This window comes from Bubalus bubalis, chromosome 10 (assembly GCF_019923935.1).
Source record: "Bubalus bubalis isolate 160015118507 breed Murrah chromosome 10, NDDB_SH_1, whole genome shotgun sequence".
In the NCBI taxonomy this organism is placed as follows: Eukaryota; Metazoa; Chordata; class Mammalia; order Artiodactyla; family Bovidae; genus Bubalus; species Bubalus bubalis.
In genome coordinates this window covers 90,636,300-90,650,671 of record NC_059166.1, presented here as the reverse complement: position 1 = coordinate 90,650,671, position 14,372 = coordinate 90,636,300, and the positions used below count along the sequence as shown (strand labels likewise).

Sequence of the window (14,372 nt, the reverse complement as noted above, 5' to 3'; positions counted from 1 at the left end):
TGTATATTTCACACAGAAATCAACTGAAGTCTTACCCTGGTTGAGCAGTTGCCTCTGGACAGAAATTCTGCAGGAACAGCAGGAGGCAACTGGAAATGTGCCGGGGTGTCCTGACATGGCCACAATGACCTGGCAGGAGAAAGGGAAATGAACATTTTTTTCCATCCACTGCCTATAGAGTCCTGCCATATGCCATCTGGGACATAGAACCATTTTGGTTTCTAAAGCTGGTTTTCATCTGGAAACCAAGTTTCCTTTCATCCAACTACTTCTGTTAGGATTCGTGTGAGGAGTCATCTACGATCCTACTTTATTGACCTGAAATAACTTAGGTCCATTCTAATGTGTGTTGCGGCTGTCTATTTTTTTTCCCCCATCAAGTCTTGGTATTACATTTGGGAATTAGAAAAATGTTAGCTTGCTCTAGGAACAGATCTTTATAAGCGCTATATATGAAAAATGCATCTGGATGATTGTTTTTCAAATGGTGCCCTTCAAGGTCCAGACGTTTTCTGAGGGTATGCCTGGCAACGGGTCATCTCTGACACATAATTCTGGGCTTCCTGGGGCTTCTTAGGCTGACAGCACAGCATTTCATTAGGGTATGTGTCATTTTCTTCCTGCAGGGGTCTGAAACATCAGAGCCAAATCCATCCATCCATTATTTTTTGTTTGTTTCTAGATTTCATAAAATGCAGTGTGAGAACTGATAAATATTTTTTTTTTAAAGTCAAGCAATTCTGGCACAATAGAAAAGAATTATAAAACAGACAGTTCCAAATAAATTAGTTGTCAAGTGGGACAAATAAGCATGGGTCCCTGGGATGCATACCTTTCTCTGAGATTCCTTTTGGTACCATCTGCTTTGATGACCACATCTTGTGGTGGGATGCATATTGGTTTAAGAAGCAGAAGGCTTTTTTGCCAGTCCTGTTCTTGTGATTGACAGGTTGTATTGAATGAATTTGAGTGAGACCATTTCCTCTCTGTGCTTCAGTTTCCTCATTTAGTTGGGGCTTTTTTAAAAACCTTTCAGTTTAAAAAGTCTAGGAATCTTACTAGCACTACTGAATGGTTGTAATAATGAGTTACATTTCCACCTTGCTGTGTCCTACACTTGAGCTCCTCCTTGGCCTCAACAGAAGAACCTGACAGAGGAAGAGGCAGATTGCAGCTTAGAGAGGAGAGAACAACTTGTTAGTATGTTATTGACAAACAATGTCCATTCCTGCCTGTCCTGGAACCACCTTGGCCTTACTGCCAAGAGATTTATTTTCTAGTGTCAGCACTGGGAAGTTCTTGAAATGGTGAGACCCAAACCAGATAGTCTTAAAAATAGTCCTTAAAAAGAGAAGTAGAGCCACATATGTAGGAAACAAACTTATGATTACCAGGGGATACTGGAGGTGGGGAGGGATAAATTGAGAGATTGAAATTGGCATATATAAGGTGCTATGTACAAAACAGAAAACTAATAAAGAACTATTGTGTTAGCTTAAATTCCTAAACCTCATCTCTGTTTCTTGGAGATGTCCCAGTTTTCTACTCTGGAACTAGAAGACCTTGACCTTCTGGTTAGCTACTGTAGGCTTCCTACTTTTCTCTCTACAATAGATATGGGATTCTGGTCTCCACATCCCCAGTCACTATTTGACATCTGACTTCACAGGGAAGGAGCCTCAATGGACCATGATTCTTTCACCCACCGGACTCAAAAATACATGCACCTTGCAGAACTTCTGTTATTGCTTCTCTCCATTATGGTTACCCTCGGGATTTAGATATCAGTCTTAACACAAGATTTACAAGTCCTTTGTTTGCAATTCAGACTACTACAGGTAATTCAGTTACTCTGGACTCAGAGCTCAACTGGGACCCTAGACCCATCCTTCAGTTTAGCTTTCCCTATGGATTGCCATTTAAATTTTACATTTTCTGCCAGGTGAAGTATAAGACAATGTCATTTGAAAAACAAGAGAAGGTGCTCTTATATTACTGACATTTTTAGGTTGTGCAGTGGCATCACTGAAGCCTTTTAGTTGTTTGATAGATATTTCCTCTGGAAATCTGAGAATATAAGCATTCTAGAAGCAAAACATTTTAGAACTGAAATTGACCACATCAACAGAAATGGTTACACATTTTTCTAGTCTTTAATAGGTAATAAGTGCACAGCAAATTGCCATGCCAGAGCTAGTGGGGAAGTTAATTCATAGCCTGTTTGTAACACATGGAGTCATTCCTGAGTGGCCTCGATTCATTAGTCCAAAAATAACTCCAAAGATGAATTGCATCTTAGATTTAGTGTCGACAATTTTGTAGCTTGTAAATGCTATGATGGGAAGCGGTCACTAATTTAATAATTTGAATTTGGGAATAGTTGAGTGGAACTAAAGGTATTTGACCTCTTCTTCATGAACTCAAATTTTGAGGGAGAGTATTTATGAGTTTGACCAGGAGAAGCTTTTGAGTTCATTAGCGGTCACAGCTGCTCACAATAAAGGTGGCAAGTTTGCTATATTGAAATATTGCTGCCTAACAGCTTATTTGTCAGGTCAAAGATATGAGGCAAGATCACAAGATGTTTTTGAGGGTCTGCAGACTCTCAGAGAAATTATTCTTATTTCAAATGGCATTTTAAAAAGTTTTTTTTGATATTTGAGCTAAATATTAAGCATCCACTTGTGATTGCTTCGAGCTTAGGCTTGTTGCCAAGGCAACCCCATCCACTATGTGCTGTGCTGTGCTTAGTCGTCTTGGACTCTTTGTGACCCCATGGACTGTAGCCCATCAGGCTCCTCTGTCCGTGGGGATTCTCCAGGTAAGAATATTGGAGTGGGTTGCCATGCCCTTCTCCAGGGGATCTTTCCAACCCAGAGATCAAACCCAGGTCTCCCACACTGCAGGCGGATTCTTTACCATCTGAGCCACCAGGAAAGCCCAAGAATACTGGAGTGGGTAGCTTATCCCTTCTCTGAGGGAACTTCTAGACCCAGGAATAGAACCGGGGTCTCCTTCATTGCAGGCGGATTCTTTACCAGCTGAGCTACCAGGGAGGCCCCCCCCTCATCTACCATATAGGCCCCTTTTTGATGTACATGTATTTACAGATAGAATGTTCCAGACCAAGGAGGTTTGCTAGACTTTAGAATTTGGTACCCAGTAGAATTGATTTTGGAGAAGGCAATGGCAACCCACTCCAGTACTCTAGCCTGGAAAATCCCATGGATGGAAGAGCCTGGTAGGTGCAGTCCATGGGGTCGCGAAGAGTCAGACACGACTGAGCGACTTCACTTTCACTTTTCACTTTCGTGCACTGGAGTAGGAAATGGCAACCCAATTCAGTGTTCTTGCCTGGAGAATCCCAGGGATGGGGGAGCCTGGAGGGCTGCCGTCTATGGGGTCGCACAGAGTCGGACACGACTGAACCGACTTAGCAGCAGCAGCAGCAGAATTGATTTCAGGGACTTACAATGGGTAAAGTTGCAAATGTCCTTTGAGATAATTTAAACCAGCTCCTTATTTTAAAGTTGAGGGAATTAAAGCTCAAGAGGTTAAAGAAGTTGATGAAGGTTACATATCTTTGTAGCAGAAGAAATGGCTGTTAAATCCAGGACTCTGGATTCCCAGTTTTTTCCTTCTACCATGTATTGAAAAGTGTTAGAACTAAATTAGAGAAACAAGAGTTAAAAACACTGCTTTCTCAGGTCTTTTTATGTGGCTTGCTGGTGATGAAGCTGAGAAATGTAACATTTAAAAGGGATTTTACCCAGTTGCCTTTCAGTTTATTACCCTTCCCTGAGATGTTTCTACAGCAATCTGTTTTCTGTGTTCCCAGTTTAGTACTTTGACATCCTTTTAATTTTATGCATAATTAAAATAGGTGTTTCCTTTGGCTTTAGGGGTTGGCTTTTGTTTTCTATCAGCTTATTGAACAGAGACCAGATAAATGTGCTCAAATGAATTATGCAAAATTTCTGTGAAGTGAGGGCTACCTTCCCACATGCTAAAAAAAATGTGCTTTTGCCCTTTTGTGTGGTGGCGGTGTGTATTTAATTATGTGTAGAATGTGCTGCTGGGAGAAACTTGGGCTGAATACAGTCCCCTCAGGAAAGGCCTGTTGGTGACAGGGATCCTGGGATTGAAGGCCCAGCCAGAGGCCTGGGGAGCTGGGCAGGCCAGCACGGAGCTGGCACCAGACCCCTAGAGGGCAGTGCTCACCTAGAGTCAGCCTCACCATCCATGTTCAAGGCTAACGCAATAAACAGTACTGATTGCTTTGTACATCCATTCGTCCTGGAGTTTTAGACATGCAAGGATGAGTCGCTGTGTTGGTTGGTTGGTGGGTACTGCTTTTTTTGATCCTAAGTGTCCTGGACTCATTTTGCAGTTCTAACCTTTGTAATGCAGAGAAAAAGACACAAGAGAGAGATCGGCAGATCTGGGATCTAGTCTTAACGTCCCATTAAGCTTCTGGTTTCAGTTTCCTCATCTGAAAGTTAAGTGGTTCTAATATTTCTTTTCTAAAAACCCATGGATCAGTTACTTCTTCTTTTCTGCCTCATTTCCCCAGGCCCTACTTAATACTCAATTTCACCCCAGGGTCTACCTCTTGTTTTTAAAGAACTATCAGGAAGTCCTCTTTGTAGATAAGCCTCCTGCTCTAGCCTGGCTACCAGGTCAGGCCTCTTTTCTAGGAGTGCTTCTTGCAGAATCACTCTTCCGAATTAGCCACTGGGGTCTATCAAAATAACTTGTTAGCAGAAATGCTTAGTGATGCTTGTTCTGGGTAGAATTGCCTCTTCTCCCCAATTCGTACATTGAAGTCTTAACCCCAGTACCTCAGATGTGACCTTATTTGGAAATAGGTGTTGTATATGTAATTACTTAAGTTAGGTTAAAATAATACGGGAGTAGAGTGGACTCTGACTTCAGCCTACTAATAACAGGACTCCTAATGACAGGTTTCCTTAAAAGGATGAAATTTGAACACAGACATGCAGAGAAGATCCCCTGGAGAAGAAAATGGCAATCCACTCCAGTGTTCTTGCCTAGAGAGTTCCACAGACAAAGGAGACTGGCAGGCTACAGTCCATGGGGTCATAAAGAGTCAGAGAGAACTGAGCGACTAACACTTTCCCTTTCACTTTCATGCACAGAGGGAGAATGCCATGGGAAGGAGTTATGTGGCCATACGCCAAGAAACTACCAGAAGTCAAGAGAGAAAAATTCTTCTTAGAGCCTTCAGAGGGAGCTTGGTCCTGTTCATATTTTGATCTTGGACTTACAGCCTCAGAACTGTGAGACAGTATATTTATGTTTTGGCCACCTCATGCGAAGAGTTGACTCATTGGAAAAGACCCTGATGCTGGGAGGGATTGGGGGCAGGAGGAGAAGGGGATGACGGAGGATGAGATGGCTGGATGGCATCACTGACTCGATGGACGTGAGTCTGGGTGAACTCCGGGAGTTGGTGATGGACAGGGAGGCCTGGTGTGCTGCAGTTCATGGGGTTGCAAAGAGTTGGACACGACTGAGCGACTGAACTGAACTGAACTGAAGCTACTCAGTTTGTGCTGCTTTATTATGGCAGCTCTAGCAGACTCTCACAACTCCAATGGCATTTTGGTAACTCGTTGGAAAATGTGTTGAATGTGGCTTTTCCTGGATGGCTAGGAAGGCGCAATGACTGGGTCTTGTCTTCTGCAATGCATTGTATTCCATCAAGGTCAATATTACTAGGTTGTTCAAAATAACAGCAAATTTTGTATAACTTAGGCCATTATAAATTTGGTATGAAGAATGCACCCATTCAGTGTTAGTTGCTCAGTTGTGTCTGACTCTTTGTGACCCCATGGACTGTAGCCCACAAGGCTCCCTGTCCATGGAATTCTCCAGGCCAGAGTACTGGAGTGGGTAGTCATTTCCTTCTCCAGGGGAAGTTCCCGACCCAGGGATTGAACCCAGGTCTTTTGCGTTAAAGGCATGTTCTCTACTGTTTGAAGCACCCATTCAAGGGTAAGACAATATATCTTTCTTTAATACTTGGTATCCCTATGCTCCTCCAACTTAAACTAGCCACAGAAGCAAATGAAATATGCTGACAGTTCAGTGATTCAAAACTATCTTCAACTTTAATTAATATTTCAGATGCAGTAATTCTCATTTGTCAAATTAATAAAAGTTTGATATTAAACTGATTTTAACTGATATTAAAACAGATCAGCTTACAGTTCTAGATTTTGATTGTAGCAATGAAAAGAGGAAATGACTGTGGTCACTAGTGTTTACTGAGACCTGTCATCTAGGCCTCTCTAAGTATACCCCAAAGCCAACATATACTGAGAAAACTAGAACAGAAGTTGTATGTCAGGGAGTGGAGATGGGAATGTGGGTAGAAAAACCTCCATGAAAGGCATGTTTTTTGTCAGCATCTGTATCTCACTGGAATCTTAACATATTAAAAAGAGTCAATCTCCATATATTCCCTAGTTCCTAAATGGTGGAATATTTCTTTTATGTCAATATATACTGCCCAGAGAAATTCAGAAAATTTTGGTAGTTTGGCAATTATTGATAAATTCTATGACTTTAGTTTACATTGTTCAGTGTTGTGTGAACTCTCGGAAGCAGAGATTCACTCTCTTCATGTTGTTAATTACCAATTTCTGTACCATTTGGGCCCTATGTATATCATTGAATTTTGGTCAGTTCCCAGATAACTTTAGTCTGGGAGACTAAATTTGACTTCAAAGCAGATTCCAGTCCAGGGTTGAGTATGGTCAGCATTATTGTTTTTATTGATTCCTCAACTTTGCGTTTGAGATACATTTTAAATAAGTTCCTTTACCTTACAAGTTGGGAGCAGAAGGGGCTTCCTGTGTGGCTCAGTGGTAAAGAATCTGCCTGCCAAAGCAGAAGACTCTGGAGGTGTGGGTTTGATCCCTGGATTGGGAGATCCTCTAGAGAAGGGCATGGCCACCTACTCCAGTATTCTTGCCATGAACTTGCCATGGAAAATCCCATGAACAGAGGAGCCTGGTGTGTTGCAGTCCATGGGGTCATAAAGAGTCAGACATGACTGAGCGTGGGCGCACACACATATACAGGAAACATAAAATTAGAATTATCTCATTTTGGTGCTAAAAAGGAAAGATACACTTTTCAAATACATTTCTGGCAAACTACAATGAAATTATTAGAAGACGTAATGAAGGAAAATAATGCTTCATGCCTCCTTGCTGAAACAAACTGAGTGGTTTAAAAATGTATGTCTTTAGCCCAAGATGGGCTATAGATCATATACTGCTTATTTGATGTTAAGTTTTATTATTTTTTCCATACTAACTAGGCTTAACTCTAAGTTTCCTAGCAGTAAAGTCAAGTGAAAATATCATGATTATGAGCTTCCATTTTTTAATAGAAGGAAGCATGCTGTTTCATCAAGAGAGGATTAACTAACAGACTTTGGTTTATTGGAAAGGTCCTGGCTTCTTGATGACATACACTAGGTTGGCAGAAATCTTGGCAAAAGTTTTACAGAAGGCTGTATTCTAAGTAAAGGAGACACTATAGACGTTGTTATACAAACTAGGCAGAGAAGTTTACCATGTATAAAATAAGTCAATGGGAATAGATTTCTTTTGAGAAAAGCAGTGTAGCCCATTTAGGGTCTGTTTCTAGCTCATAGAGCTGTTGGCTCTTGTGCTTCTATGGTGCATGGGCTCTCAGTCAGCATCACTTGAAATTGACAACTGATTATAAGCCACCAATTGCAAACTTGGAAATCTCTTTAATTGCTCATTATTATATTCTATGAACACAGCTAACATGGAATGCATTTGTTACCTATAGGTGTATACTAAATTACCCCAAAACCTCACAGCTCAAAATAACAAACTCATATTATCTTTCAGCTTTGTTGGGTCAAAAATCTGAGTGCAACCCAGAGTCTTTCAGTGACTGCACTCACAATGTTGTCTGGGGAAGGATCCACTTCCAAGCTCATTCATGTGGTTGTTAACAGGACTTAGTTCCTTGCTGGCTGATAGCTAAAGACGTCCCTCAGTTCCTTTCCACATTGGAGTTCTTCACAGGGCAGCTTATAACATGGCAGCTAAATGAGCACTCGGGAAAGAGCAAACGGCATAGAAAAAGAGTCTTTAAGTAACTTAAACTTGAAAGTCACATCTTGTCACTTGTGTCACATTTGCTAAATTGAGTCACTAGGTCCAGCTACATATAAGGAGAGGGGTTTACTACACAAGGCTATTAATATCAGGAGATGGACATCATTAGGAGTCACGCTAGGGGCTTCCTAGATGGTGCTAGGGGTAAAGAATCCACCAGCCAATGCAGGTGACATAAGTGACGTGGGTTTGATCCCTGGGTCCAGAAGATCCCCTGGCGGAGATCATGGCAATCCACTCTAGTGTTCTCACCTGAAGAATCCCATGGAAAAAGGAGCCTGGTGGGCTACGGTTCATAGGGTTACACAGAATTGGACATGACAGAAGCGACTAACACACAACACCACATAGAAAAGAGGTCTTGTTGCATTAACTATAGTTGTTGTAATTAAATAATTTGAACTATTGTGTCAGTTTTTTTTGTTTAAAAGATAGGTTTATACTACAGGGGATATATAGAAAATTCTGTACCTTTTCAATGATTTTCCTTTGGTAGTGGTTTACTCACTCAGTGGTGTCCGACTCTTGCAACCCCATGGACCATAGCCCGCCAGGCTTCTCTGTCCATGGGATTCTCCAGGCAAGAATACTGGAGTGGGTTGCCATTTCCTTCTCCAGGGGATCTTCTGATATTGTACAGTACTCTACTAACTTCAGCATAGAAGTATTAATGATGTCAAAAAATCTAAAGGGGGAATTAATAAAGTAATTTCACAAGTGAGAGAGGTGTCATTCAGAAGGATAAATGTATTTTCACAGTATAGCTGGAAAAATGACTTTATTGATTATTTTAAAGGTATAATTTATGAGAATTTTTTTTTTTTTGGTTAAAATCTTCTGCATAAGTCTAGGAAAAGAGTGCTCAAATTGTCTTTTTTTTTTTGACTATATTTTGGTCATCTTCTTCTCAGTTGTGTCTGACTCTTTGTGACCCCATGGACTATACAGTCCATGGAATTCTCTAGTCCAGAATACTGGAGTGGGCAGCCTTTCCCTTCTCCAGGGGATTTTCCCAACCCAGGGATCCAACCCAGGTCTCCTGTGTTGCAGGCAGATTCTTTACCAATTGAGCCATAAGGGAAGTCCAAGAATACTGGAGTGGTAGCCTTTCCCTTCTCCAGGGGATCTTCCTGACCCAGGAATTGAACTGGGGTCTCCTGCATTGCAGGTGGATTCTTTACCAACTGAGATATCCAGGGAAGCCCATGTATAATCAACAACATGTATATATGAAAAAACTAAAAAATAAGACAAAATTGTGTTATTTGCAATTCCTCAGTCTTTCCTAATGACACTAGCTCTGGGGTTGGGTTGCAGTAGATTGGGGATATTTCCGCTGTGAAAATATAGGGGATAACCAAGTACATGGATCTCCTGCAGCTTGGTTATTTGCAAATGACTGAAAAATTTTTATGATCTTTTTTTACTGTTGGCATGATTCTTTGCTTTGCTCAGAAAGTAATCTTCTGTGTTCTTTTCCTGCTTAGTATAGAAGCAGAATAGAGGCCAAAGTTTGAAGATGGACAGAAAAAAAGGGAGGAAGTAGAAGAGAAGGATGAAAAAATTCAGGACACATGCTGATTTCTAGCTATGAACGCTGTAGATTTAATTGCTCTGGAAAAGCCACTGCATTTAAGTTGGTGAGCTGGATGAAGGGTGAGTCTCTGCCCACTTTCACACAAATTAAGCTAATGAATATGTACTGCGCTGGTTAGGTCAGCTGTAAAAATGGGGCAGAATAGACTGGAGGCAGGGGTTATTTGTCAGACAGCTGATTTTATAGAAATTATGACCACCCTAATGGCTAAGCCAGCTATGCATGTAGAAACTATCATGTTTATGCTTCACTTGGTAAAAAACAGTACCATATGGCACAAAAATTATGAAAGAAAACATCTAAACTTTATAGTCTCCCAGAGGTCATAATCAGAAATGTTAAACATTGTTTTGATTGGTGTTCTCATTTTAAATTATGTTTCTATGGAAAATAACTTCAGTCCCCTTGAGTGTGGATGATCTCTTATCTGCTAGTGGACCATCCCACCCCCAGACTCTGTCAGGTTCTTCCAACCCTACACCTGCAGTCCTATAAACCTTCCTAAAACTCCAATGTCACTGTCTTCCCAGAGACCCTTAATGGCTTTTTCTCCTGCAAATTGAAGGCCATATTCTTAACACTTATTCAAGGTTTGCACAATCTGCATCAATTTTTCTGTACCTTTGTAACACTGCTTAACTATTAATAATGTATAATCCCACTGTGTAACACTTAATCTTTAAATCCAACTAACTACTTGACATCTCAACTTAGATACAGACATCTCACATATTGCAAGTCCAAAACAAAGACTTTGGATTCCTCTTTCTCTCACCTATTGCTCCCCCAGGCTTCCCATCTAAGTATATGGCATCACCATCCACCACCAGGTCACAGGCTTAGACATTATCCTGGACTCTTACATTTCTTTCATGACCCTGTCATAGTCAACTTATCAGCACATTCTATCCAGGATACCTATTCTTACATCCAAGTTGAACTGTTTCCTATTACATCTATTGCTTCCAGCTAGTCTAAGTTACCATCCTTCTTACTAAGTGACTGTGATGGACTCCTAAATATTTCCGTTTCCATGTTTTCCTTCCAAATCTCAACTTCCACATAAAGAGGAATCTTAAAATGTATATGTTAAGTTACATCATTTCCCTTCTTAAAATCTTCCAGTGATTCCCCATATTGCATAGGTTCAAGTTGGTGCTCATTATCATGGCTCCAAGGCCCTGGGTGGCATGGCTTCCTTTTTCTGCTTCCATTTCACTCCACCATTCACTGTGCTTCATCACATTGGTCTTGTTTTTATTCAGGACACACCAGCCTTTTCCTTCCTGATGGCCTTTGCCCTTCCTATCACTTATTATTTTTTTAATTAATTAATTAATTATTGGCTGTGCTGGGTCTTCGTTACTCCCTGGGAGTTTTTTATACTGACTGACTGCTTGACATCTCAGCTTAGTCAACTTAGCTAACGGTGAGTGGGGGCTAGACTCTAGTGCTTGTGTGTACGCTTCTCATTGCGGTGACTTCTCTTGTGGAACACAGGCTCTAGGTGCGGGCGTCAGTAGCTGTGGTACACAAGCTTAGTTGCCCCTTAGCATATGGGTTCTTCCCAGATTAGGGATTGAACCTGTGCACCTTGCATTGGCAAGCAGATTCTTATCCACTGGACCACCAGGGAAATCCATTTTTAGTTAATTTATTTTTGGCTTTCCTTTCACCTCTGACTGGGGTGTTGCTTTCCCAGAGCTTCATACTATTAGCTCCTTCTGGTCATTTAGATTTCAGCTCTGATGCAATTTCCCCAGAGTTATCTTAACATGACCATCCAACTTATGCAAGAGTCCTGTGTGCTTTATATCCTATTTTATATTCTTCACAGAGCTTATCATTATCCGAAATTATTATTTTTGCTTATTTATTTATTGTCTGCCTCCACCCACTGGACAATAAACTCTGAGAAGTAACATCTCCCTGGACCTCTTTGACCTCTTCACTGTGCTATTCCAGCACCTAGAACAGAGTTGGACTGTGGAAACTGTTCCAAGCATGCTTTACAAATTGAATAGCATCTGTATTTGAGCCACATAGGTCTAGGCATTGGCTCCTGAACATGACATAGTATATAATCCTTCATTTTTAGAAACATTTACTTTGGTTTGAATACCATATGCTTTCCCTCTCTACTTTTGAAAATTGTTCACATCTATCCAACACCTATTCAAACACCACTTTTCTCAACCACTCCAGCACACAATTATGGCCCTTCTCTGAAGTTGTATAACTATTGTCAAATTCATCAACTTTTTTATTATTCATATGTCACATTGCATATGTCTAGATTATCTTTACATGTGTGTCTGTCTTGTGTCCTCAGCAGGATTGAAAGTCTTCTGAAGACAGGGATCTGAAAACATTCTATGTATTTTTTCTTATTATAATGAACCGCTGTGGTGGTTGTTTAGTCTCTAAGTCGTATCTGATTCTTTTGAGACCCCATGGACTGTAACCTGTTAGGCTCCTCTGTCCATAGGATTTCCCAGGAAAGAATATTGGAGTGGGTTGCCAGTTCCTTCTCTAGAGGATCTTCTGGACGCAGGGATAGAAACTGCATCTCCTACTTGGCAGGCAGATTCGTTACCACCGAACCTCCTGGGAAGCCCTATTATAAAGAATATTTATGGATTAATTAATTTTCATTCTTATACCTAGGCATATTTTTATGAATCAATTTATACATTTGAAGATATTCTTGCTCTTGGTGACTGCTAACATTTTCATTTAAAATGAAACTATTTTAGAACTGCCATATGATCCAGCAATCCCACTGCTGGGCATGCCCACCAAGGGAACCAGAATTGAAAGAGACACGTGTACCCCAATGTTCATCGCAGCACTGTTTATAATAGCCAGGACATGGAAGCAACCTAGATGTCCATCAGCAGACAAATGGATAAGAAAGCTGTGGTACATATACACAATGGAATATCACTCAGCCATTAAAAAGAGCACATTTGAATCAGTTCTAATGAGGTGGAGGAAACTGGAGCCTATTATACAGAGTGAAGTAAGTCAGAAAGAAAAACACCAATACAGTATACTAACACATATATATGGAATTTAGAAAGACGGTAATGATGACCCTATATGCAAGACAGCAAAAGAGACACAGATGTAAAGAACAGTCTTTTGGACTCTGGGAGAAAGCAAGGATGGGATGATTTGATAGAATAGCATGGAAACATCTGTATTATCATATGTGAAACGAATCACCAGTCCAGGTTCGATGCATGAGGCAGGGTGCTCAGGGCGGGTGCACTGGGATAACCCTGAGGGATGGGATGAGGAGGGAGGTGGGAGTGGGGTTCAGAATGGGGAACACATGTACACCCGTGGCTGATTCATGTCAATGTATGGCAAAACCAATACAATACTGTAATTAGTCTCTAATTAAAATAAAAAAAAAATGGCACTATTTTAAGGATGTATCTGAGAAACAAATTTCCAAATAAGTGGTACCAACTCAAGACTTCAACAAATGAACTTTTGGTTTCTGCTATTTCTATTAGATGTCACTTTAGAGAACTGAGGTAGATACAGTAAAACTTAGAGGTATAATACTTGCAGAACAACTAAATACATAAATAGGCAAGAAACTTGAGAGAAACACTTTGTTAAAAGTAATCCTTATTAGAACTTAAACTTTATTTCATAGGAAAATAAAATTCTCAGTCTTAAAGAAAGGTCCGTGTCAACAGAAATGCTATCTTTGACTAATCAAAGTTCATTCTTACCATTTAAGAACTTTCCAGTTAATATATTCTTCTGTTCACACTTGCTCTGTTCTCCCAGGAACTGAGAAGTATTTTATTTAATTAGCATTAAATAAAATGAAGCACCATAGCTATAATCTAGTATTCTCAATTTTCTACTTTTCATCTATAATATTGTCTAGGCACTCATTCTTCTTTATCTGATTCCTTTCTGTTCCAAAGGTAGAAGTATCCCTGGTTTCAGAGACACTCTACTACCTAACTCTAGGTACCACTTTCCCCAAAATTGTCTAGGACTTGATCCATAATTACTTTTTTGTCCATATTTAACATCTAACTGAACTGCCTCTTCTTTCAGTGTGCAGGTATGCTAACCATGTGGATAAGTCTTGGCCCTAGTTTTCCATTTGATTACCATCCTATCTTGTCTTCTCTTCATATCAGCTTATGAGAATGAATATTTCACACTCGCTACTCCGTCCTCACAGTCAAACCTTATTCTACTGAGACACTGAGATCTCATCATCTCCCCATTTAAATGGTATTATAACAAACAAATGGATGAATGGTTTAAAGCAAAATTTCTAATACATTTGACTCCATTTCCGTATAGTCATATTATATAAAGATCACCACAGATTTAGCAAGGGCTGAGTCATTGCTCTTGAGGGAAATACAGGGATAGGTTCCTGTAAGTGTCTGTCATATTTCCATCACCTGCTCAATATGTAATGTTGTTTTTTTGGTGCATTTCTGTCTAAAGACACCTTATTTATGTATGTTGCTGATTTATTAACAATCCTAATTTCTAAAGTGCCATCTCATCACTTTCATGTTATGCTAGTCATTGGAAGCATG

General features: G+C 40.3%; 1 long non-coding RNA gene across 1 annotated transcript in view; it reads left to right on the top strand.

Annotated features, from left to right (window-relative positions):
• Nucleotides 1-5,359, top strand: part of LOC123327880 — a 33,902-nt gene extending 28,543 nt beyond the window's left edge. Inside the window, exon 4 of the long non-coding RNA XR_006542557.2 lies at nucleotides 5,160-5,359. This is a non-coding gene — a long non-coding RNA (uncharacterized LOC123327880). The remainder of the gene's footprint in view (nucleotides 1-5,159) is intronic.
• The last annotated feature ends 9,013 nt before the right edge of the window (nucleotides 5,360-14,372 follow it).